Below are 25,072 nucleotides of genomic sequence, written 5' to 3' on the forward strand. Positions count from 1 at the left end.
GGCTAGAACACCAGCGTGTCATCAACGCCGTTCCCAGCACTAATCCAAAACAGCGGAGGAGGGAGACGGGGCTGGGAGCGGGGTGCAGGGAAGCGTCTGGGGGGCCGCAAGCAGCGCCCTGAGGGCCCAGAAGCAGAGGGGTTATGGGGGGCTGTGCCCAATATGGTGGGGCGGAGGCGGGGGCACGTCCCCGGGGAAAAACAACTCACCTGGGGGAAAGCCTCGTGCAGGGGGACGCTCGGGTGGAAAGCATTCGGGAGGGCAGGGAGACAGAGGGGGACGGGGAGGAGGACACGGACGGACAAAGGGGTACGTGCGGCTGAAAAGGTGCACGGGGGGACACGCGTGGGGATGACCTACGCCAGGGGGTCCGCCCAGGGTAATCCACAGCAGATAACTCACCTGGGGCAACCCGCAGCAGGCGATCCGATCCGCGCCGCATAACTGACCCACACCGGATTCACGCTGGATAACGCTCGGCGGTGCTCCTCAAACTGCCAGCGTTTCACCCCACATTTAGCCCAAATTAGGGGCTGGGGTGTCATGGCTTAGCCCCAGCCAGCAACTCAGCACCACGCAGACGCTCGCTCGCTGCCCCTACCCCGATGGGATGGGGGAGGGAATCGGAGGAGTAAGAGTGAGAGACACTCCAGGGTTGAGATAAGAACAGTTTAATAATTGAAATAAAATAAATAATAATATTATAATAAGAGTAATAATAATATCCAAAGCAAGTGATGCCCAATGCAATTGCTCACCACCCGCCGACCGATGCCCAGACAGTTCCTGAGCAGCGATCGCTGCTCCCCGGCCAACCCCCCCCAGTTTCTATACTGCCCATGACACTGTATGGTATGGAGTGGCCCTTGGGGGCAGTTGGGATCAACTATTCTGGCTGTGCCCCCTCCCAGCTTCTTGTGCGCCTGGCAGAGCATGGGAAGCTGAAAAGTCCTTGACTAGCATAAGCAGTACTCAGCAACAACTAAAAAAATCAGCGTGTTATCAACATTCTTCTCCTACTAAATCCAAAACACAGCACTATGCCTGCTGCTAGGAAGAAAATTAACTCTATCCCAGCCGAAACCAGGACGTGGGGTTTGTTTGGGTTTTGTTCGAGTTTTTGCCTTTCTTTCTTTTTGGCATTTCCACAATAGAAAAACGGCATTTGTTTGCTTTTTCCAAACATACTCAATTCTGGGGTTTTTCAGCGCTTTCCCACAACATAAAAATTGCTGATTCTTGCTTTTGGTGTCATTCTTGAGAAAGAGGGGTTGTTTTGGGCTTTTGGTGGGGTTGTTTTTTTGGTTGCCACCCCCCCCCCCCCCCCCCCTTTCTTTCCGGCTGCACAAATCCAGGTGCCTTTGGCTTTCCCGAGAGCAGCAACGGCTTCAGAAATATTTAGACCAGGAACAAGGGAGAAAAATAAAATAGCTTCATCTCGCGCACAGAAAAGCGGCAGACAAAGGGTCGGCATTTAGAGCCTTTACAGAAAACAGGCATTCTCTTTCCATTCCTAAACCCATCTGTTAGGTCGAAATATTGCAACGCTACTACGGCAATACTGAGAGGAGGGAACAACGGCCCCGCCGCTGCACAGCCTATCCTCCCATGCTATTTACGTAGCAGGACGCACAGAGGGAACTATTTTTGCACACACGACCCCGGCTTTCCCGAAAAATTTATGCTTACCAAAAATAGCCATTTGGAACACATTACCAAACGACATTTGGCAATAAAACTTCGATGTCTTTGACACACGCACATTTCTGGTGACTTGCTATTTGGCTTCTTGTTACTGCTGTTCTTCCTTCAGAAATGCTACTTGTGGCCAAGCGACTCGCTACTGGTTCAAGCATTTACCTTCCTGGTATTACCACCACACGGACACAGGCAAGTAACTTCACTGCTCTTCTGAAACGATCCAAATGAAAATTAGAGCCATGAAAGAGGAGGGAAAGAGCAGAAAAGGAGAGGTCAGGCGGCAACAGAGCCCTGCAGGCTGCCACCGGTCAACACTGCGCTCTTTTTAAAACAAACAAATCAACCAACCAACCAACAAAAACCCAAAAACCCCCCAAACATCAAAACCCAACACACCAAAACCAAGCAACAACAAACCGAAACCATGACCATGTATCTTTTTTTCCTTTCGGAGCTCCTCCCTGTCTCCATGCTGTCTTGTCAGAGCATGAAGCACAGGCGATCTGTTTCCCCGATGACATTTGCATGTGACGAATACACATTCACAAGTAGCCCAGATCTCTACGACTGGTATCATGCTTATGGTTTTAATAACCGTAATTCAGTTTTATCGACTGACGCGTTTGTGAGGACACTACTTAACTTTCAAACGTAGCCTCTCCTTGGCAGGGGGCGGGGGGGGGAGGTTGGGGGAACCCAAATGTGTTAGAGACTGAAAAAAAATGACAGTTCAGAGCTCCCAACCACGAGGGAGCGGCGAGGAAATTCATGAAAGTGAAGACAAACAGCAGCAACGTTAAGTGAAATTTGGCTTCAATTCTGATCACGTACCTTAGAGACGCTCCAAGTCTACACCTCAGTCCTATGAATGACCAGCCCTTTGTTGGAAGGGCAAACTTTTTTTACTTCAAAGTCCTAGATCGAAGGTTCCATGGAACAGAATGCGGATCGAGCCACGGGACAACACGCCACCAACATTCTAATGAAAGCAAACAAAGAAACAAAAAAAAATCGTATCAAAATCAAGCTTAAGCACCGGTTTCCATCACGTGTCATTCATTATGCTTCTAGTGGCATCTAGCTGCTCAAAAATCAACTATGCCGACACCACATATTACTAAAAATTTAGCGACGCGCAGAAAAATAAAAGGCTATTGCCAACTTGCCCATAAAACTAGTATGAACAAACAGAAGAGAAGCACTTGACCCTACCGAAAGTTACAGGCAGCTCTTAATTTATCCTAGATGAAAGCTTGTTCTTTTACCTGAAAGGAAAACATTCGTGACTCCCAAGGGACCGATGCAGGAACGAGGCATGCTCCGGTAACTGCAATTTTTCATCAGCTTTTCGGCACCGGCAGCAGATTTGCCTTTTCTCTGGGTTTGATGCGGAGTATCTGTAGCATCCTCAAACTCACAAAGGTTTCTCAGCCCGACTCACGCCGAGAGCGGCAGAGGCCGCCCAGCCCCAGCGAGGAGCAGCCGGGGATGGGATGGGACCAGGCTGCCTCTACTCGCCCCGGCCAGGCAGGGGCTTGGCCCCAAAACCCCTCAACGACCCCGCTGCAGCGTTTGTCCCAGGGCCGCTTCTGCCCCCGCCAGCCCTGCAGAGAGATGGAGCAAGAAAACGTTGAGTCTGCGAGCAGGACGGAGGGAGAGAGAGATGGGGGGGAGTGGAGGAGAGGAAGAAGAAAGGAGGGACAGAGACAGTGACAGAGAGAAAGAAGCATTGGGGCAGAAGGAGAGACGAAGAAAAAAAGGCAGAGAGGAAGAAAGCTAGGAGATGGGGAGGGTGGGGAAAAAGGACAAGGAGCAGGACACAGCTTGTCCGAGAAAGACAGGGAGCAAGACAAGGCGATACAGAGAGAGAAAAAAGGGAGAGGAAGGCAGGACAAAGCGCAAGACAGGCAAAAATTAGAGCCAGGAAGCAGGACAGAGATGGAGGGAAAAAAGGCCTAGGATGGGTAGCAGGACAGGAGAGAGGGCCGGGGGGTGTGGAAACCAGCACCGGGCTGCAGGACAGAGATGGAAAAATTAAAAATAGAGACACAGGGAGCGCGACAGAATGACAGAGAGAGAAAAAACGGACAGAGAGCTGGACAGCATTGGAGGGAAAAAAACAACTGTGATGAGCAGCTGGACAGAGAGAGAGGGAGATCCGAAAAGAGAGAGAGGAAAGAAGGGACAGCCAGCTGGACAGGGGGACACAGTTAGAAAGAATGGAAGAGGGAATGGGGCAGAGGGAAAGAAAGACAGAAAAGATAGAGAGAGGAAGCAGGGCAGAGCGATAGCAAGAGGAAAAAAAGAAAGGGACAGAGCGCTGGACAGAGATGGAAAAAAAAGCAGCAGGGACAGAGGACAAGGTGCAGAAAGAGCGACAGGGAGCAGGGCAGATGGGGGGGGGGGGGGGAGGAACAAAACAGGGCAGCAGCAGGATGGAGATGGAGAAGAAAAAAACACCTGGGATGGTCAACAGGACAGAGACAAACATGAATACGGGCAGGGAGCGGGACAAAGGAAGATAGCGAGAAACGACGGGATAAGCAGCGAGACAGAGCAACAGACAAGAATAATGACAATGAGAGGGAGAGAAAGACGAAGACCTTGAGAAGGACAGGGGGTTGGAGAAAGAAAGGGAGGTATTAGGAGCCCTGCGGAGAGACAGAGGACAACACAAACTAGAACAGGAAGCAGACGGTGAGCTGATGAAAAAAACCAGTGACAGTGAACAAGAAAAAGGGATAGAGAAAGAGAAGGAAGGAAGGAGGGAGATAGGAAGGCAGGGACACGGAGTGGCACGTACAGGCGCAGAGAAGAAAAGGACGCTAGGGAACAGGTCAGAGCAATTGTGGGGAAAAAGGGATAGATGCCGATCAGGAGAAAGAGATGGAATAGTGTCCTGGTTTCGGCTGGGATAGAGTTAATTTTCTTCCTAGCAGCAGGCATAGTGCTGTGTTTTGGATTTAGTAGGAGAAGAATGTTGATAACACGCTGATGTTTTAGTTGTTGCTAAGTACTGCTTATGCTAGTCAAGGACTTTTCAGCTTCCCATGCTCTGCCAGGCGCACAAGAAACTGGGAGGGGGCACAGCCAGAATACTTGATCCAAACTGACCAAAGGGCTATTCCATACCATATGACGTCATGCTCAGTATATAAACTGGGGGGGGTTGGCCGGGGAGCAGCGATCGCTGCTCGGGAACTGTCTGGGTATCGGTCGGCGGGTGGTGAGCAATTGCATTGTGCATCACTTGCTTCGTGTATCATTATTATTATTATCATTATTATACTGTTACTATTAGCATTACTATTTTACTTTATTTCAATTATTAAACTGTTCTTATCTCAGCCCAGGAGTGTTTCTCACTCTTACTCCTCCAATTCTCTCCCCCATCCCATCGGGGTAGGGGGAGTGAGCGAGCAGCTGCGTGGTGCTTAGTTGCTGGCTGGGGCTAAACCACGACAGTCCTTTTTGGCGCCCAACGTGGGGCTCGAAGGGTTCGAGATAACAACAGATTAACCAGAGTGTATTAAGGAGTCTGTTAACAGTTGCCGGTCACGATATTAGTTCTTCTGATCTGCACCATGTTCTTTTTTTTTGCAGCATGCGTTAAAGCTTGCTGTCAGTTTGTGTAGTGTGCTATGCTCTGCAGTGATTCATGATCTTTTGCTTGGGAGGCTCCTTATCAAAACCCTGACCTTGAGCATTCTTTGGTATTTGGGTTTCATACAGAAGTCACTACTGTACTTCGGGTACTATCTTATAGAGAGAGTTAGCAATTATACTTCTTACTCTGAGAGGCTTGTTGTGGAGGAAATACAGAATGGCACCTTTGCTGCTTTCTTCTATGATGTTTCCTCCTTCATTACAACAACTTTCCTGTATCTTGAACATCCCTGGGCAGTTAAGATACTTCTATTGATAATTCTTGGGAATGTTGTTTCCGTTTTGATAAAGGTCAGTAAGCAGTTTAAAAATACCATCCAGAGATCTACCCCAAGGCTGGATAGTTATGAGTGGCAGGGTGTGTGGGATCGTATGCGCAAGTACCTAGGGCAGTGGGGACCTCCAGTGTTTTGGAACTTCACCCCTGAACAAGTGCAGAATCCTGAAGAATTAGTAAAGTATTTGGAAGAAGTATGTTGTCACCCTGGTAGCTCCAGAGAGACACAAATCATTGCAACATGCTGGGGACTGGCCCATGCCTATCGAGCCGTGGTCAACGCTAATCAGTACCCTCAAAAGAAAGAGAAGGTCTCTGGATCTGATGACAAAACAACAAGCACTGTGGCTACTCAAACCCCCACTACAGGCCCTGCGGCTACTCCAACCCCCACTACAGGCCTTGCAGCTACTCAAACCCCTGCCCCAGGCACTGTGGCTACTCCAGCCACAGCCATGAGCACTGCGGCTACTCCAACCCCAGTGACAGACACTGTGGCTAAACCAGAGAACCAACCTGCGCCGGTATCAGTTGCCCCTATACAGAAGAAAAAATACACGAGGAAATCAGTTCGTTTAGTAAGGGATGAAGATGAACCAGGGCCATCACGAGAACCAGAGGAGGAAGAACCCATAAATGAGATGGTGACCACCCGATCCCTATCCCTGAGTGAGCTGCGAGATATGCGAAAAGATTTCGGTCGTCATCCAGGCGAGCACATCATCACCTGGCTGCTCCGATGCTGGGATAACGGGGCCAGTAGCCTGGATTTAGAGGGTAGGGAAGCCAAGCAGCTGGGATCCCTTTCCAGGGAAGGGGGCATTGACAAAGCAATTGGAAAAGGGGCAAAACCGCTCAGCCTCTGGAGGCGACTTCTGTCAAGCGTGAAGGAAAGGTATCCCTTCAAGGAGGATGTTTTATACCGCCCAAGCAAATGGACCACCGTAGAGAAAGGTATCCAGTACCTGAGGGAATTAGGCGTGCTGGAGGTGATTTACAGTGACCTGAATGATGAGCGGTTAACCAAAGACCCAGATGAAGTCAGGTGCACACAATCCATGTGGCGGAAGGTGGTACGGAGCGCACCAGCATCGTATTCCAACTCGTTGGCAATACTAGCCTGGAAAGACGACGAGGCACCAACGGTGGATGAAGTGGCTAGACAACTCCGGGACTACGAAGAAAAGCTCTCTTCCTCCCTACGGGCCTGTGTCTCGGCTGTGGAAAAACTGTGCCAAGAATTCCAACAACTCAGAGAGGATCTGTCCTACTCCCCACCTGCACGGACCAGTGTCTCAGCCATTAGGAGTCAACGTCCCTATGCTCAAGAGAGAGGATACAGAGGATACACACCACGGGGCACCCTGTGGTTTTACCTGCGTGATTATGGAGAGGACATGAGGAAGTGGGATGGAAAACCCACCTCAACCTTAGAGGCACGGGTGCGTGAGTTGCAAGGAAAAACTATTAGAAAAGGCGGTTCTCCCAGGAAAATTGCAGCTCCAGTTTCCAGTGAGCAGTTCCCGAGACAGAGTAAGAGGGCTAATTTTACTTCCGACCTTGATCAGGGGACTTTTGATTCACATTTACAGGAAGTGAACAGCGAATACTGTGACCAGTGTTAGAGGGGCCCTGCCTCCAGCCAGGTGGAGGAAAGGGACAACCGGGTTTACTGGACTGTGTGGATTCGATGGCCTGGAACGTCAGACCCACAGGAGTATAAGGCTCTAGTGGACACTGGTGCACAGTGCACGCTAATGCCATCAAACTATAGAGGGGCAGAACCCATTTGTATTTCTGGAGTGACAGGGGGATCCCAACAGCTCACTGTACTGGAAGCTGAAGTGAGCCGAACTGGGAATGAGTGGCAAAAGCACCCCATTGTGACTGGCCCAGATGCTCCGTGCATCCTTGGCATAGACTACCTCAGGAGAGGGTATTTCAAGGACCCAAAAGGGTACCGGTGGGCTTTTGGTATAGCTGCTTTGGAGACAGAGGAAATTAAACAGTTGTCCACCTTGCCCGGTCTCTCAGAGGACCCTTCGATTGTAGGGTTGCTGAAGGTTGAGGAACAACAGGTGCCGATCGCTACCACAACTGTGCACAGGCGGCAATATCGCACCAACCGAGACTCCCTGATTCCCATCCATAACCTGATTCGTCGACTGGAGAGCCAGGGAGTGATCAGCAAGACTCGCTCACCCTTTAACAGTCCCACATGGCCGGTGCGAAAGTCTAATGGGGAGTGGAGACTAACAGTGGACTATCGTGGCCTGAACGAAGTTACACCGCCGCTGAGTGCTGCCGTGCCAGACATGCTAGAACTTCAATAGGAAGTGGAGTCAAAGGCAGCTAGGTGGTATGCCACAATTGATATTGCTAATGCATTTTTCTCCATCCCTTTGGCAGCAGAGTGCAGACCCCAGTTTGCTTTTACCTGGAGGGGTGTTCAGTACACCTGGAACCGACTGCCCCAGGGGTGGAAGCACAGCCCCACCATTTGCCATGGACTGATCCAGACAGCACTGGAACAGGGTGAAGCTCCAGAACATCTGCAGTACATTGATGACATCATTGTGTGGGGCAACACAGCAGAAGATGTTTTTGAGAAGGGAAAGAAAATAGTCCAAATCCTTCTGAAGGCTGGTTTTGCCATAAAACAGAGTAAGGTCAAGGGACCTGCACAGGAGATCCAGTTTTTAGGAATAAAATGGCAAGATGGACGTCGTCAGATCCCAATGGATGTGATCAACAAAATAACAGCTATGTCCCCACCAACTAGCAAAAAGGAAACACAAGCTTTCTTAGGCGTTGTGGGTTTTTGGAGAATGCATATTCCAAATTACAGCCAGATCGTAAGCCCTCTCTATCAAGTGACCCGGAAGAAGAATGAATTCAAATGGGGCCCTGAGCAACAACAAGCCTTTGAACAAATTAAACGTGAGATAGTTCATGCAGTAGCCCTTGGGCCAGTCCGGGCAGGGCAGGATATTAAAAATGTGCTCTACACTGCAGCCGGGGAGAATGGCCCTACCTGGAGCCTCTGGCAGAAAGCACCAGGGGAGACTCGAGGTCGACCCCGAGGGTTTTGGAGTCGGGGATACAGAGGATCCGAAGCCCGCTATACTCCAACTGAGAAGGAGATACTGGCAGCATATGAAGGGGTTCGAGCTGCTTCAGAAGTGGTTGGTACTGAAGCACAGCTCCTGCTGGCACCCCGACTGCCGGTGTTGGGCTGGATGTTCAAAGGGAGGGTCCCCTCTACACATCATGCAACTGATGCTACGTGGAGTAAGTAGGTAGCATTGATCACACAACGGGCTCGAATAGGAAACCCCAGTCGCCCAGGAATCTTGGAAGTGATCATGGACTGGCCAGAAGGAAAAAACCTTAGAATATCACCAGAGGAGGAGGTGACACGTGCTGAAGAGGCCCCACTGTATAATAAATTGCCAGAAAATGAAAAGCAATATGCCCTGTTCACTGATGGGTCCTGTCGTCTTGTGGGAAAGCATCGGAGGTGGAAAGCTGCTGTATGGTGTCCTGGTTTCGGCTGGGATAGAGTTAATTTTCTTCCTAGCAGCAGGCATAGTGCTGTGTTTTGGATTTAGTAGGAGAAGAATGTTGATAACATGCTGATGTTTTTAGTTGTTGCTGAGTACTGCTTATGCTAGTCAAGGACTTTTTCAGCTTCCCATGCTCTGCCAGGTACACAAGAAACTGGGAGGGGGCACAGCCAGAATACTTGATCCAAACTGACCAAAGGGCTATTCCATACCATATGACGTCATGCTCAGTATAGAAACTGGGGGGGGGTTGGCCGGGGAGCAGCGATCGCTGCTCGGGAACTGTCTGGGTATCGGTCGGCGGGTGGTGAGCAATTGCATTGTGCATCACTTGCTTCGTGTATCATTATTATTATTACCATTATTATACTGTTACTATTAGCATTACTATTTTACTTTATTTCAATTATTAAACTGTTCTTATCTCAACCCAGGAGTGTTTCTCACTCTTACTCCTCCAATTCTCTCCCCCATCCCATCGGGGTAGGGGGAGTGAGCGAGCGGCTGCGTGGTGCTTAGTTGCTGGCTGGGGCTAAACCACGACAATGGAGTCCTATACGATAAGTCGCAGAAACTGCTGAAGGAGAAGGGGAGTCGAGTCAGTTTGCAGAGGTGAAAGCCATCCAGCTGGCTTTAGATATTGCTGAAAGAGAAAAGTGGCCAGTCCTTTATCTCTATACTGACTCATGGATGGTGGCAAATGCCCTGTGGGGGTGGCTGCAGCAATGGCAGCAGAGCAACTGGCAGCGCAGAGGCAAACCCATCTGGGCTGCCGCATTGTGGCAAGATATTGCTGCCCGGGTAGAGAACCTGGTTGTAAAAGTTCGTCACGTAGATGCTCATGTACCTAAGAGTCGGGCCACTGAAGAACATCAAAACAACCAGCAAGTAGATCAGGCTGCTAAGATTGAAGTGGCTCAGGTGGATTTGGACTGGCAACATAAGGGTGAATTATTTATAGCTCGGTGGGCCCATGACGCCTCAGGCCATCAAGGAAGGGATGCAACGTATAAATGGGCTCGTGATCGAGGGGTGGACTTAACTATGGACAGTATTGCACAGGTTATTCATGAGTGTGAAACATGCGCTGCAATCAAGCAAGCCAAGCAGTTCAAGCCCCTTGGGTATAGTGAACGATGGCTGAAATATAAATATGGGGAGGCCTGGCAGATTGATTACATCACGCTCCCACAGACCCGCCAGGGCAAGCGCTATGTGCTCACCATGGTGGAAGCAACCACCGGATGGTTGGAAACATATCCCGTGCCCCATGCCACCGCCCGGAACACCATCCTGGGCCTTGAAAAGCAAGTCCTGTGGCGACATGGCACCCCAGAAAGAATTGAGTCAGACAACGGGACTCATTTCCGAAACAACCTCATAGACACCTGGGCCAAAGAGCACGGCATTGAGTGGGTGCATCACATCCCTTACCATGCACCAGCCTCCGGGAAAATTGAGCGATACAATGGATTGTTAAAGACTACCCTGAGAGCAATGGGTGGTGGGACGTTTAAACATTGGGATACGCATTTAGCAAAAGCCACCTGGTTAGTCAACACCAGGGGATCTGCCAATCGAGCTGGCCCTGCCCAATCAAAACTTCTACGTACTGTAGAAGGAGATAAAGTTCCTGTAGTGCACATGAAAAATATGCTGGGGAAGACAGTCTGGGTTACTTTCCCCTCTGGCAAAGGCAAACCCATTCGTGGGATTGCTTTTGCTCAAGGACCTGGGTGCACTTGGTGGGTGATGCGAAAGGATGGGGAAGCCCAATGTGTACCTCAAGGCAATTTGATTTTGGGTGAAAATAGCTAATGAACTGAATTGTATAATATTAATTGCTTTATAATACTGTATGTTATCTCTTAACTATATGTTATCTCTTAACTGCATGTTAATATAATAATATAGTAGGTTAATATTAAGTATATAATACTATATATTATGATTGCTATATGCCGCATCAATGGTATTGCAGTAAGAATTGCCCAGCTTAATGAAAATGAACTTTGATGAAACCATGTTGGAATGAGAACTGACTTCAGCATGCAACAGTCCAACACTGCACACCACCTCTCCTGCTCTGAAAGACTGTGATGACAGATGGAACCCAAAGTCATGGGCTAAATGAACTCAAAGGACATTTTAGAGGGATGGGCCATAGACGAAGGGAATGATATCTGTGCGTATATCAAGATAGGGAAAGCGGTGGTGATTAATTGGAACACATTGGAAAGGGGAGGGCCTGTGCATGACGTAGATGGTATAGAATAAGGGGTGGATACTGTCCTGGTTTCGGCTGGGATAGAGTTAATTTTCTTCCTAGCAGCAGGCATAGTGCTGTGTTTTGGATTTAGTAGGAGAAGAATGTTGATAACATGCTGATGTTTTAGTTGTTGCTGAGTACTGCTTATGCTAGTCAAGGACTTTTCAGCTTCCCATGCTCTGCCAGGTGCACAAGAAACTGGGAGGGGGCACAGCCAGAACAGTTGATCCAAACTGACCAAAGGGCTATTCCATACCATATGACGTCATGCTCAGTATAGAAACTGGGGGGGGGTTGGCCGGGGAGCAGCGATCGCTGCTCGGGAACTGTCTGGGTATCGGTCGGCAGGTGGTGAGCAATTGCATTGTGCATCACTTGCTTCGTGTATCATTATTATTATTATCATTATTATACTGTTACTATTAGCATTACTATTTTACTTTATTTCAATTATTAAACTGTTCTTATCTCAACCCAGGAGTGTTTCTCACTCTTACTCCTCCAATTCTCTCCCCCATCCCATCGGGGTAGGGGGAGTGAGCGAGCGGCTGCGTGGTGCTTAGTTGCTGGCTGGGGCTAAACCACGACAAATAGGAAAAAACCCCAATGGTTGCAGGACAGAGACAGAGGATGAAAAAAAACAGGGAGAGGCAGCAGGAGGGAAGAACAGAGAGGCAAGGAGAGATAAAGGGACTGGGACACGCAAGAGGGGAGGCTGGGCCCCGAGGGCCCGGGACTCACCACAGCTCTCGCTCTCAGCGCTGCCAGGGGAATTTCCCAGTTCAGACGCTTCCTTCTCCTTCTCTCCTCCCTTCCTCTTCTGTAACGCCGGTCGCTTGGCTGTCCTCCACCTAAGAGAATACACGGGTCTCTTACAGCTCTCACGAGACAAGACTGCCTAGACGCGTAGCCTCGCGCGCTCGTGCGCTCTGCAACTACAAAGAGGGATCCTTCCTCGCCCGCAGAGGCAGGCGCTTTCTTGCCCGCAGCGGGAGGCGGCTGCCGGCTGCACCCTCTTTAGCGTATTCTTCAGCTGCTTTACCTGTCTCTGCCCTCGCCAGCTTCAGCCACAGCAGCTCTCCTCCACGGCCAGCAAGCGCTCCGCCTGCCCCTTTTCTCCCCCACACCGCTAGGAGTGCGAGGCCAGGCACAGACAACCCACGCCAGCCTGAACCTGGGGCAGTCAACAGCATCTCCAGGGGAAGAACGGGCAACCGTGTCCTCAGCGTGGCCTCTGGAAGGGGGAAAGAATAACCAGTGGCCATTATTACCAGAGCCTGCCCCCGGCCACAGCCCCTCCTTATGCAGGGGCTTCTGCAGACACCGCTCCTTCCCTGCACTGCTGCTATCGGTACCGCATTAAGGGAGAATCCAGCGCGTTCGAGGGCCAGCTTCCAGCCTTCGCGACAGGCCTTGGGGGTGATCTAGGGCTACGGGACAGGCTTCAGGGCAGGTGCTGGAGCTGGGGGCAGCTGCACGGGCTCAGTGGGCCCGGGGGGGGGGGGCTCAGGGGGAGCCCTGGCGAGTTGGGGACGTGCCCGCCGTCGGCGCCAGCGGCATGTCCTCCTCCTTCCCTCCTACCGCCGCTCTCTCTCGGGGAACTCCCCGGGGCTGCCCCGACCCCGCTCGCCCCCAGCTGCCCGGCAGCCTGCCGCAGCGGCACCTTTGAAGCTTCCCCTCCCGCCACCCCCGGGAGCCCGGCGGGCAGCAGACACCCCTGCACCCACCAAAGGGGCTCGCTCACATCACATCACATCACATCACATCACATCGCCGCTGCTCCTGGCCCTCACCCGCCACCGGCAATCGCGCCCGCCGCGCCGCCATGCCGCTCCCGCACACCGCGCACGCGCCGGACACCGACGGCGCGCCGGAGGGGCCACACCCGGCGCGCGAACGCCGGGACGCAGCACCGCGATTCGGCCACCAGGCTGCCGCGTGACTGGGCCGTGCCGCGAAAACTACAGCTCCCGGCATGCCCCGCGCAGGCAACAACATGGCCGACCGCAAGCCCCTTTCCCAGCACCGCAGCTGCCGGCACGCCGCCAGAGGCAGCCGGCCCCGCTTTCTCCCTTCCGGGGACGCCGCCGTTCCCCCCGCCCGCCGGCGCCCCCGGGAGCCCTGCCGAGCCCTCGGCGCAGCCCCGCGCTCCTCAGGCAGCCCCCGCCGCCCGGCTCCGGCACACGGCGCGGCACCCCCACACGCCCCGGCTCCCCTCGCCGCCAGCTGCGACACGACACGACACGACACGACACGGCAGCCCCGCACTCCCCCGCAGGCACCGTCGCCCTCCCGGTCCATCGCCCGGCCCCTGCTCACCTTCTCCCTCGGTGCAGGTGCAGCCACAGCCCGGCGACCGCTCCACTCCTCCCCTTGCCTCACACCGGCCCTTCCACGGCCCCCCGGGGCAGGGCAGCACCGGCAGCACCAGCCCCTCCACCGGCAGCCACCCCTTTACAGGGAGGGGCCCTGGCCATCAGCCTCACTGCCCGCACCTGGGGCTCCTCCAGCCCCGGCCCACAGCTGGAGCCCAGCAGGAACAGGGGGCCATTGCCTGACCCCCACAGCGTGTCACCTCCTACCCTGGGCCCCATCACAGCCCCTTGCCTGGTGCAAAGGGAGCGCAAATTCAGCCGGCGAGTGTTTATTCAGTCACACACACGTAACAAGTCCCGGGAGCGAGTCTGCTCCGGGGCTCAGGGCCCCCGACACTCCCCCTGCCCCTGGGACACCCTGGCAGTGGTTCCGGGAGCCACGCTCGTCAGTTCGGCGGGGAACGGACAGAGGTGGGGGACGCCAAAAATGAGGAGCGGGGCGCTGGACGGGGGGGGGAGAGAGAAAGCACGAGGCAGGGAATGGGACAGCAAGAGAAGGACGGGGACGAGGGAGCCCGACAGAGGTGGAGAAAGAAGCAGCAGGGAGAGAGGCTGCAGAAAGGGGGAGAGGGAGCTGGACAGACACTGACAAAGAGGGACGGGGAGCAGGATGGAGATGCGGGAGAAACCTGGGACGGGCAGCAAGACAGAGAGGGAGGAGAGAAGAACAGGGGCAGGAAGCTGGACCGAGAGACATGGGGAAAGACAAAAAAGCAGCGGCAAGAGCATGGCAGAGAGGGAGGAATGAAACAACAGGGACAGGGAACCAGGACAGCGAACAACGGAGGGAAGGGCCCGGGAGGGTGCGTGGGATGACAACACAAACCAAACCCCGCAGCTACACGCTGCAGGGCGAAGAGGGAAGAATAAAGAAATAGGGACAGGGAGCTGGAAAAAAAAGAGAGCAGGAGAGCAAAAAGGGTAGCAATGTGTACAGAAAGAAGAGGGGGGGGCAATTCTAAAATAGGGTCCTCGGGGAGCCAGAGACAGTGAGATGGACAAAGGACAAAAGCGACAGCCTACAGGGCGGAGAACAAGGAATCCACGAAAAGGGGCAGAGAGCTGGCCAGAGAGAGACGGAGAAAGGCAAGCAAATAGCGTGGAGCTACGGGACAGAAAACGTGAAATGAAAACACAAAGAGAGGGAGCCCGGCAGAGAGAGACTGAGGGGAAAAATCCAGACCGCAACCCACATTCCCCAGTTCCCCTGCGCTGCTCGGGATGAGGGAGGTAGAGAAATCGGGAGTGAAGTTGAGCCCGGGAAGAAGGGAGGGGGTGGGGGGAAGGTGTTTTAAGATTTAGGTGTTTTAAGATTCAGTTCTTATTTCTCATTATCCTACCCCGATTTGATTGGTAATCAATTAGACTGGTTTCCTCAAGTTGAGCCTGTGTTTTGCCCATGACAGTAATTGCTGAGCGATCTCTCCCTGTCCTTATCTCAACCCACGAGCTTTTCATTCTATTTTTTCTCTCCGCTGTCCAGCTGAAGAGGGGAACGACAGAGCACCTTTGGTGGGCGCCTGGCATCCAGCCACGGGGGCACCGGCACGGACACAGAGAGATGGAGAAAAGGAAAAAGCGAAGGGCTACACAGCAGAGAGGAAGGAATTAAAAAACAGGGATGGGAAGCGAAAAAAGAGCGAGATGGAGAAGGGGGCGGGGGGGAGCCAGCGACGGCAAAAATAGCGACAGGCTACACAGCAGAGAGGAAGGAATTAAAAAACAGGGATGGGAAGCGAAAAAAGAGCGAGATGGAGAAGGGGGCGGGGGGGAGCCAGCGACGGCAAAAATAGTGACGGGCTACAGGACACAGAGGCAGGAATGCAAAAGTAGCGGCCGGGTGCCGGGCAGAGAGAGACACAGAAGGAAAAAACTAGCCATGGGCTACAGGGCAGAGAGAGGGAGGACCTAAAAGATGGGGACAGGCAGATGCTCAGAGCGAGATGCAGAAAGGAGGTACAGGGGAGAAGGGGGTGGGGGGGGTGTGTGTGGGAAATTAACCCCCACAAAAAATTGCAGTGGCGTGGGAAAGTGAGGGCGCCAGGGGCGGGGCAGGGAGGCAACCAGACACACGGGAAGGGAGACAGGGCCCCGAGGGCCCAGGACTCACCGCAGCCTTCGCTCTCGGGAGAATTTGCCAGCTCGGACGCTTCCTTCTCCCTTCCTCTTCTGTAACTCCGGTCGCTTGGCTGTCCTCCACCTAAGAGGATACGGGGCTGTCTTACAGCTCTCACGAGACAAGGCTTCCTAGACGTGGCCTTGCTTGCTTCCTTGCTTGCTCGCTCGCTCACGCGCTACACGACTACAAAGCGGGATCCTTCCTCACCCGCAGAGGCAGGCGCTCTCTTGCCTGCAGCGGGAGGCAGCTGCCGGCTGCACCCTCTTTATTTTATTCTTTGGCTGTTTTACCTGTCTCCGGCCTCCCCAGATTCAGCCGCGGCAGCTCCCGGCCACAGCCAGGAAGCGCTCCGCCTGCCCCTTTTCACCCGTGCCGCCAGGACAATGGGGCCAAAGGCGAAAACCATGCAAGTCCGAGCCAGGGACAGTCAACGACGTCCCCGGAGAGGAACCAACAAGTGAGTCCTCAGCACCGCCCCTGCGAGACAGAAAGAACAAGCCCCCATTTATCCACAGCGATGACTGACCGACTCTAGCTGCACCTGGGGATGCGATGGGGAGCAGGACAGAGCAACGGAAAGAAAAAATAAGACGAGGGAGAAAGACAGAGGAGCAGAGAAAGAAAGGCACAGGGAAAAGGACAGCCAGATGCACGCATCGCTAAAAAAAAGGCACGAGGAGCCCCGCAGGGACACAGCAGAAGAACAAACAGGGTCGGGGAGCAGGCCAGAGGGAGAGAAAGTGACGAGCGGGGAGCCCAACAGCCAGATCGAGAGAGAACCCGCATGAGAGCAATAAGGGAGGGAGAAAGAGAAAAGGATAGCGAACGAGCCAGAGGGATTGAGGGGGGAAAGAGAGACGTGGATCAGGACAAAGAGAGGGAGAAAGACAAACCAGCACTGGGCTGCAGGATGAGAAGAAAGGGAGCGGGACAGAGGGGAATAACGGGACGACGAGCTGGGCGGGGGGGTGTAGCGAGAAACAATGGGACAGGCAGCGGTGCGGAGATATACAGGGAAAAAGTTAGGGGGAGGATGGAGGGCAGAGAGAAGAAAAGGGACAGGGAGCGGGGCACAGATGGAGAAAGAAACATTAGAGAGAGGAGGAGAGGCACAGGACCAAGGCAGACAGATGGAGAAGGGAGGGAGGGAGGGAGGGCCGAAAAAAACAGTGATGAGCAGCGGGCCAGAGGGAGAAGGAAAGAGAGGACGAAGGACAGAGCAATACAGAAACCAGGTGAGGGACAGGGAGCCAGGAAGCGGGACACTGCGGAAGAAAGAGGGACAGGGAGCAGGATGCCGAGACAGGGAGCAACCAAGAGAATGACGGAGAGGTGGAGCACGAGGAAAACACAGGGCACAGAGGCGAATCCGCAAATAACAGGGGCAGGGAGCAGCGCAAAGGCTCAGCAAGAGTAAGAGATGAACAGGAAGGGGAACACAGACAGCAAAATACAGAATGAAAAACCCAGCAACAGCGAGCAAGACAAAGGGATCAAGAGAGAAAGAGAAGGAAGGAGGGAAAGAAGGAGGGAAGGAAGGAGGGAGAGCGATAGGAAGGCAGGGACACGGAGCGGCACGTACAGGTGGAGAGAGGAAGAGAACGCCAGGGAACAGGCTGGGGGGGGGGGGGGTAAAGAGACAGATACAGATCAGGACAAAGAGATGGAAAAAGGAAAAAACAGCAATGGGCTGCAGGACTGAGACGGAGAAGGGGGGGGGGAAGAGGGAGAGGAAGCAGGACAAAAGCGCAGAGAGAAAAAGAAAAGGGAGCAGTAGAACAAGCGAGATGAAGGAAGAGAGGAAGAGGGAGTGGGAGAGAAGAACAGAAAGGAGAAGAGAGGTGCAGGGAAGGGGCGGGGGGGGGCAGAAATCGCAGCAGCGTGGGAAAGCGAGGGGGCCAGGGGCGGGGCAGGGAGGCAATCGGACGCACGGGAGGGGAGACAGGGCGCTGAGGGCCCGGGACTCACTGCAGCTCTCGCCCTCGGGAGAATTTGCCAGCTCAGACGCTGCTTTCAGCTTCTCTCCTCCCTTCCTCTGCTGTAACTCCGCTCGCTCGGCCGGCCTCCCCCTGAGAGAACACACGGGGCTCTCCCGGCTCTCCCGAGAGCACGGGCCCAGCGGGCAGGCGACACCCCCGCACCCCCAAAGGGGCTCGCTCGCCTCACCGGGGCTCCTGCCCGCCGCCCGCCACCGCTCATCACGCCCAGCACCCTGCCGCGCTGCAGCGGCAGCCAAGGCTGCGGCGGCGGCGCTGCTGCGGGAACCGCGCTCGCCCGGGGCCAGCACCGGCGCTGCTGTTCCGCCTCGTGCGCGCCGAGAGCACGGCCGGGGGCGGCAGCGGCGTTTCCTTACCGGCGGGCAGCGCCGAGCACGGCGGCATCGCGTGGCTGGTACCGACGGGCCGCCCCCTGGATCCCGTGGCCGCAGCAATGCGCATGGGCGGCTGCCGGGCTGCAGTACCGGAGTTTGGTCACAGGGCGGCAGCAGCGAGCCCGGGGAAAGCGCCCCACGGCACTGTGCGCGGGGCTGGAGCTGCAGTACCGAACTTTGGTCACACGGGGGCAGCACCGAGCCCGGGAAAGCGAATAACGGAGGGAAGGGGCCGGGGCGGGGGAAAACCACGCATACCAAACCCCGCAGCTCCACGCTGCAGGGCAGAGAGGCAAGAATTAAGAAATAGGGACAGGGAGCCGGAAAAAAGAGAGCGGGAGGGCACAAAAGGTAGCTATGCGTACAGAAAGAAGGGGGAAGGGCAATTCTAAACTAGGGTCCTCGGGGAGCCAGAGACAGCGAGATGGACAAAGGACAAAAGCGACAGGCTACAGGGCGGAGAGCGAGGAATTCACGAACAGGGGCAGAGCGCTGGCCAGAGAGAGACGGAGAAAGGCTGGGGCTGCAGTACCCATTTTTTGGTCACGGGGTGGCAGCAGCGAGCGCGGCAAAGCTCGCCCCCGCGCATTGAGCGGGGCTGGAGCTGCAGTACCGCATTGTGCTCACCGGGTGGCAGCACTGAGCGCTGGAAAAGAGCCTCGCTGCGCATGCGCGGGGCTGGAGCTGCAGTACCCGCTTTTGCTCACCAGGCAGCAGCACTGAGCGCTGGAAAGCGCGCTACTGCGCATGCGCGAGGCCGGAGCCGCAGTGCCCCATTTCGGTCAACAGGGGGCAGCACTGAGCGCGGGAAAAATCAGCCCCACTGCGCATGCGCACGGCAACAGCGCCGGCTGCCCGGGGCATCTTCAAAATTCTTTTCCGATTACTCCGCAGAATGAGAAATGGCTGCTACCTCAGCCCCGTTTAGACCACCCAAAGGCGGCAGCTACTGACTGCGGGGGGGCGGGGGGCCAAGAGCAGGGCTTGCATTGCTCTGCCCGCTTCCTACTCGCGGCCCATGCGGCACGGTGTGCGCTGCTTCCGCTGCCAGAAGCATCCCAGGGCTCGACTGTGGCAGCCCCGAGCAGCATCCGGCTGCTCCGAAAGCCTGGGCGCTCTTTCTGCCCGTGCCCCCTGCACCCCATTACCTTGGAAGCAGAAGCAGCACAAGGAACCGCTAACGGGTTTTCTTTTTCCCCTTTGCAGTAAGCACCCGGCATCGCTCTATTGCTCTGCACGTACAAGCCGCGTTGCGAGAGCGGCAGCAGCGAGTCAACAGATGCTGCGGAAAGGTTAAAGCAAAACGAAACAAAGCAGCAACACACATGGCATCCTCAAGGCAGGCGAGAAGAGACGAAACCTGCTTTCTGTCAGAGGGGCAGATACGTTCATCGGGAAACAGCACGCCCAAGCAGACCGGACGCGACTGAGCAACACGCTGGGGAGGCCTGGGCTTTGGTCTGTTGTTTGCACCTGTCCCCACCTCTGTGCTATCGGAACTCTGCTCTCCTCATCCCGCCTACACACGAGGAAGGCTTCCTGTGCAGGGCTTGTCCATTAGCTGAGAACACGACGTCGTGTAGTCCGGAACGGCCCTTTAGTCAGCTGGGGTCAGCTGTCCCGCCCGTGCCCCCTCCCAACCCCTCGTGCCCCCGAGCCCGCTCGGCGGCGGGGCGGTACGAGGAGCCGGAAAAGCCTCAGCTCGGTGCAAACGCTGCTCGGCAGTGGCTAGAACACCAGCGTGTCATCAACGCCGTTCCCAGCACTAATCCAAAACAGCGGAGGAGGGAGATGGGGCTGGGAGCGGGGTGCAGGGAAGCGTCTGGGGGGCCGCAAGCAGCGCCCTGAGGGCCCAGAAGCAGAGGGGTTATGGGGGGCTGTGCCCAATATGGTGGGGCGGAGGCGGGGGCACGTCCCCGGGGAAAAACAACTCACCTGGGGGAAAGCCTCGTGCAGGGGGACGCTCGGGTGGAAAGCATTCGGGAGGGCAGGGAGACAGAGGGGGACGGGGAGGAGGACACGGACGGACAAAGGGGTACGTGCGGCTGAAAAGGTGCACGGGGGGACACGCGTGGGGATGACCTACGCCAGGGGGTCCGCCCAGGGTAATCCACAGCAGATAACTCACCTGGGACAACCCGCAGAAGGCGATCCGATCCGCGCCGCATAACTGACCCACACCGGATTCACGCTGGATAACGCTCGGCGGTGCTCCTCAAACTGCCAGCGTTTCACCCCACATTTAGCCCAAATTAGGGGCTGGGGTGTCATGGCTTAGCCCCAGCCAGCAACTCAGCACCACGCAGACGCTCGCTCGCTGCCCCTACCCCGATGGGATGGGGGAGGGAATCGGAGGAGTAAGAGTGAGAGACACTCCAGGGTTGAGATAAGAACAGTTTAATAATTGAAATAAAATAAATAATAATATTATAATAATAGTAATAATAATATCCAAAGCAAGCGATGCCCAATGCAATTGCTCACCACCCGCCGACCGATGGCCAGACAGTTCCCGAGCAGCGATCGCTGCTCCCCGGCCAACCCCCCCCAGTTTCTATACTGCCCATGACACTGTATGGTATGGAGTGGCCCTTGGGGGCAGTTGGGATCAACTATTCTGGCTGTGCCCCCTCCCAGCTTCTTGTGCGCCTGGCAGAGCATGGGAAGCTGAAAAGTCCTTGACTAGCATAAGCAGTACTCGGCAACAACTAAAAAAATCAGCGTGTTATCAACATTCTTCTCCTACTAAATCCAAAACACAGCACTATGCCTGCTGCTAGGAAGAAAATTAACTCTATCCCAGCCGAAACCAGGACGTGGGGTTTGTTTGGGTTTTGTTCTAGTTTTTGCCTTTCTTTCTTTTTGGCATTTCCACAATAGAAAAACGGCATTTGTTTGCTTTTTCCAAACATATTCAATTCTGGGGTTTTTCAGCGCTTTCCCACAACATAAAAATTGCTGATTCTTGCTTTTGGTGTCATTCTTGAGAAAGAGGGGTTGTTTTGGGCTTTTGGTGGGGTTGTTTTTTTGGTTGCCACCCCCCTCCCCCCCCCTTTCTTTCCGGCTGCACAAATCCAGGTGCCTTTGGCTTTCCCGAGAGCAGCAACGGCTTCAGAAATATTTAGACCAGGAACAAGGGAGAAAAATAAAATAGCTTCATCTCGCGCACAGAAAAGCGGCAGACAAAGGGTCGGCATTTAGAGCCTTTACAGAAAACAGGCATTCTCTTTCCATTCCTAAACCCATCTGTTAGGTCGAAATATTGCAACGCTACTACGGCAATACTGAGAGGAGGGAACAACGGCCCCGCCGCTGCACAGCCTATCCTCCCATGCTATTTACGTAGCAGGACGCACAGAGGGAACTATTTTTGCACACACGACCCCGGCTTTCCCGAAAAATTTATGCTTACCAAAAATAGCCATTTGGAACACATTACCAAACGACATTTGGCAATAAAACTTCGATGTCTTTGACACACGCACATTTCTGGTGACTTGCTATTTGGCTTCTTGTTACTGCTGTTCTTCCTTCAGAAATGCTACTTGTGGCCAAGCGACTCGCTACTGGTTCAAGCATTTACCTTCCTGGTATTACCACCACACGGACACAGGCAAGTAACTTCACTGCTCTTCTGAAACGATCCAAATGAAAATTAGAGCCATGAAAGAGGAGGGAAAGAGCAGAAAAGGAGAGGTCAGGCGGCAACAGAGCCCTGCAGGCTGCCACCGGTCAACACTGCGCTCTTTTTAAAACAAACAAATCAACCAACCAACCAACAAAAACCCAAAAACCCCCCAAACATCAAAACCCAACACACCAAAACCAAGCAACAACAAACCGAAACCATGACCATTGTCGTGGTTTAGCCCCAGCCAGCAACTAAGCACCACGCAGCCGCTCGCTCACTCCCCCTACCCCGATGGGATGGGGGAGAGAATTGGAGGAGTAAGAGTGAGAAACACTCCTGGGTTGAGAGAAGAACAGTTTAATAATTGAAATAAAATAAAATAGTAATGCTAATAGTAACAGTATAATAATGATAATAATAATAATGATACACGAAGCAAGTGATGCCCAATGCAATTGCTCACCACCCGCCGACCGATACCCAGACAGTTCCCGAGCAGCGATCGCTGCTCCCCGGCCAACCCCCCCCAGTTTCTATACTGAGCATGACGTCATATGGTATGGAATAGCCCTTTGGTCAGTTTGGATCAAGTATTCTGGCTGTGCCCCCTCCCAGTTTCTTGTGCGCCTGGCAGAGCATGGGAAGCTGGAAAAGTCCTTGACTAGCATAAGCAGCACTCGGCAACAACTAAAAACATCAGCATGTTATCAACATTCTTCTCCTACTAAATCCAAAACACAGCACTATGCCTGCTGCTAGGAAGAAAATTAACTCTATCCCAGCCGAAACCAGGACAACCATGTATCTTTTTTTCCTTTCGGAGCTCCTCCCTGTCTCACCATGCTGTCTTGTCAGAGCACGAAGCACAGGCGATCTGTTTCCCCGATGACATTTGCATGTGACGAATACACATTCACAAGTAGCCCAGATCTCTACGACTGGTATCATGCTTATGGTTTTAATAACCGTAATTCAGTTTTATCGACTGACGCGTTTGTGAGGACGCTACTTAACTTTCAAACGTAGCCTCTCCTTGGCAGGGGGCGGGGGGGGGAGGTTGGGGGAACCCAAATGTGTTAGAGACTGAAAAAAAATGACAGTTCAGAGCTCCCAACCACGAGGGAGCGGCGAGGAAATTCATGAAAGTGAAGACAAACAGCAGCAACGTTAAGTGAAATTTGGCTTCAATTCTGATCACGTACCTTAGAGACGCTCCAAGTCTACACCTCAGTCCTATGAATGACCAGCCCTTTGTTGGAAGGGCAAACTTTTTTTACTTCAAAGTCCTAGATGGAAGGTTCCATGGAACAGAATGCGGATCGAGCCACGGGACAACACGCCACCAACATTCTAATGAAGGCAAACAAAGAAACAAAAAAAAAATCGTATCAAAATCAAGCTTAAGCACCGGTTTCCATCACGTGTCATTCATTATGCTTCTAGTGGCATCTAGCTGCTCAAAAATCAACTATGCCGACACCACATATTACTAAAAATTTAGCGACGCGCAGAAAAATAAAAGGCTATTGCCAACTTGCCCATAAAACTAGTATGAACAAACAGAAGAGAAGCACTTGACCCTACCGAAAGTTACAGGCAGCTCTTAATTTATCCTAGATGAAAGCTTGTTCTTTTACCTGAAAGGAAAACATTTGTGACTCCCAAGGGACCGATGCAGGAACGAGGCATGCTCCGGTAACTGCAATTTTTCATCAGCTTTTCGGCACCGGCAGCACATTTGCCTTTTCTCTGGGTTTGATGCGGAGTATCTGTAGCATCCTCAAACTCACAAAGGTTTCTCAGCCCGACTCACGCCGAGAGCGGCAGAGGCCGCCCAGCCCCAGCGAGGAGCAGCCGGGGATGGGATGGGACCGGGCTGCCTCTACTCGCCCCGGCCAGGCAGGGGCTTGGCCCCAAAACCCCTCAACGACCCCGCTGCAGCGTTTGTCCCAGGGCCGCTTCTGCCCCCGCCAGCCCTGCAGAGAGATGGAGCAAGAAAACGTTGAGTCTGCGAGCAGGACGGAGGGAGAGAGAGATGGGGGGGAGTGGAGGAGAGGAAGAAGAAAGGAGGGACAGAGACAGTGACAGAGAGAAAGAAGCATTGGGGCAGAAGGAGAGACGAAGAAAAAAAGGCAGAGAGGAAGAAAGCTAGGAGATGGGGAGGGTGGGGAAAAAGGACAAGGAGCAGGACACAGCTTGTCCGAGAAAGACAGGGAGCAAGACAAGGCGATACAGAGAGAGAAAAAAGGGAGAGGAAGGCAGGACAAAGCGCAAGACAGGCAAAAATTAGAGCCAGGAAGCAGGACAGAGATGGAGGGAAAAAAGGCCTAGGATGGGTAGCAGGACAGGAGAGAGGGCCGGGGGTGTGGAAACCAGCACCGGGCTGCAGGACAGAGATGGAAAAATTAAAAATAGAGACACAGGGAGCGCGACAGAATGACAGAGAGAGAAAAAACGGACAGAGAGCTGGACAGCATTGGAGGGAAAAAAACAACTGTGATGAGCAGCTGGACAGAGAGAGAGGGAGATCCGAAAAGAGAGAGAGGAAAGAAGGGACAGCCAGCTGGACAGGGGGACACAGTTAGAAAGAATGGAAGAGGGAATGGGGCAGAGGGAAAGAAAGACAGAAAAGATAGAGAGAGGAAGCAGGGCAGAGGGATAGCAAGAGGAAAAAAAGAAAGGGACAGAGCGCTGGACAGAGATGGAAAAAAAAGCAGCAGGGACAGAGGACAAGGTGCAGAAAGAGTGACAGGGAGCAGGGCAGATGGGGGGGGGGGGGGGGAGGAACAAAACAGGGCAGCAGCAGGATGGAGATGGAGAAGAAAAAAACACCTGGGATGGTCAACAGGACAGAGACAAACATGAATACGGGCAGGGAGCGGGACAAAGGAAGATAGCGAGAAACGACGGGATAAGCAGCGAGACAGAGCAACAGACAAGAATAATGACAATGAGAGGGAGAGAAAGACGAAGACCTTGAGAAGCACAGGGGGTTGGAGAAAGAAAGGGAGGTATTAGGAGCCCTGCGGAGAGACAGAGGACAACACAAACTAGAACAGGAAGCAGACGGTGAGCTGATGAAAAAAAACAGTGACAG

Source organism: Pelecanus crispus, unplaced genomic scaffold, assembly GCF_030463565.1.
Source record: "Pelecanus crispus isolate bPelCri1 unplaced genomic scaffold, bPelCri1.pri SCAFFOLD_91, whole genome shotgun sequence".
NCBI lineage: Eukaryota > Metazoa > Chordata > Aves > Pelecaniformes > Pelecanidae > Pelecanus > Pelecanus crispus.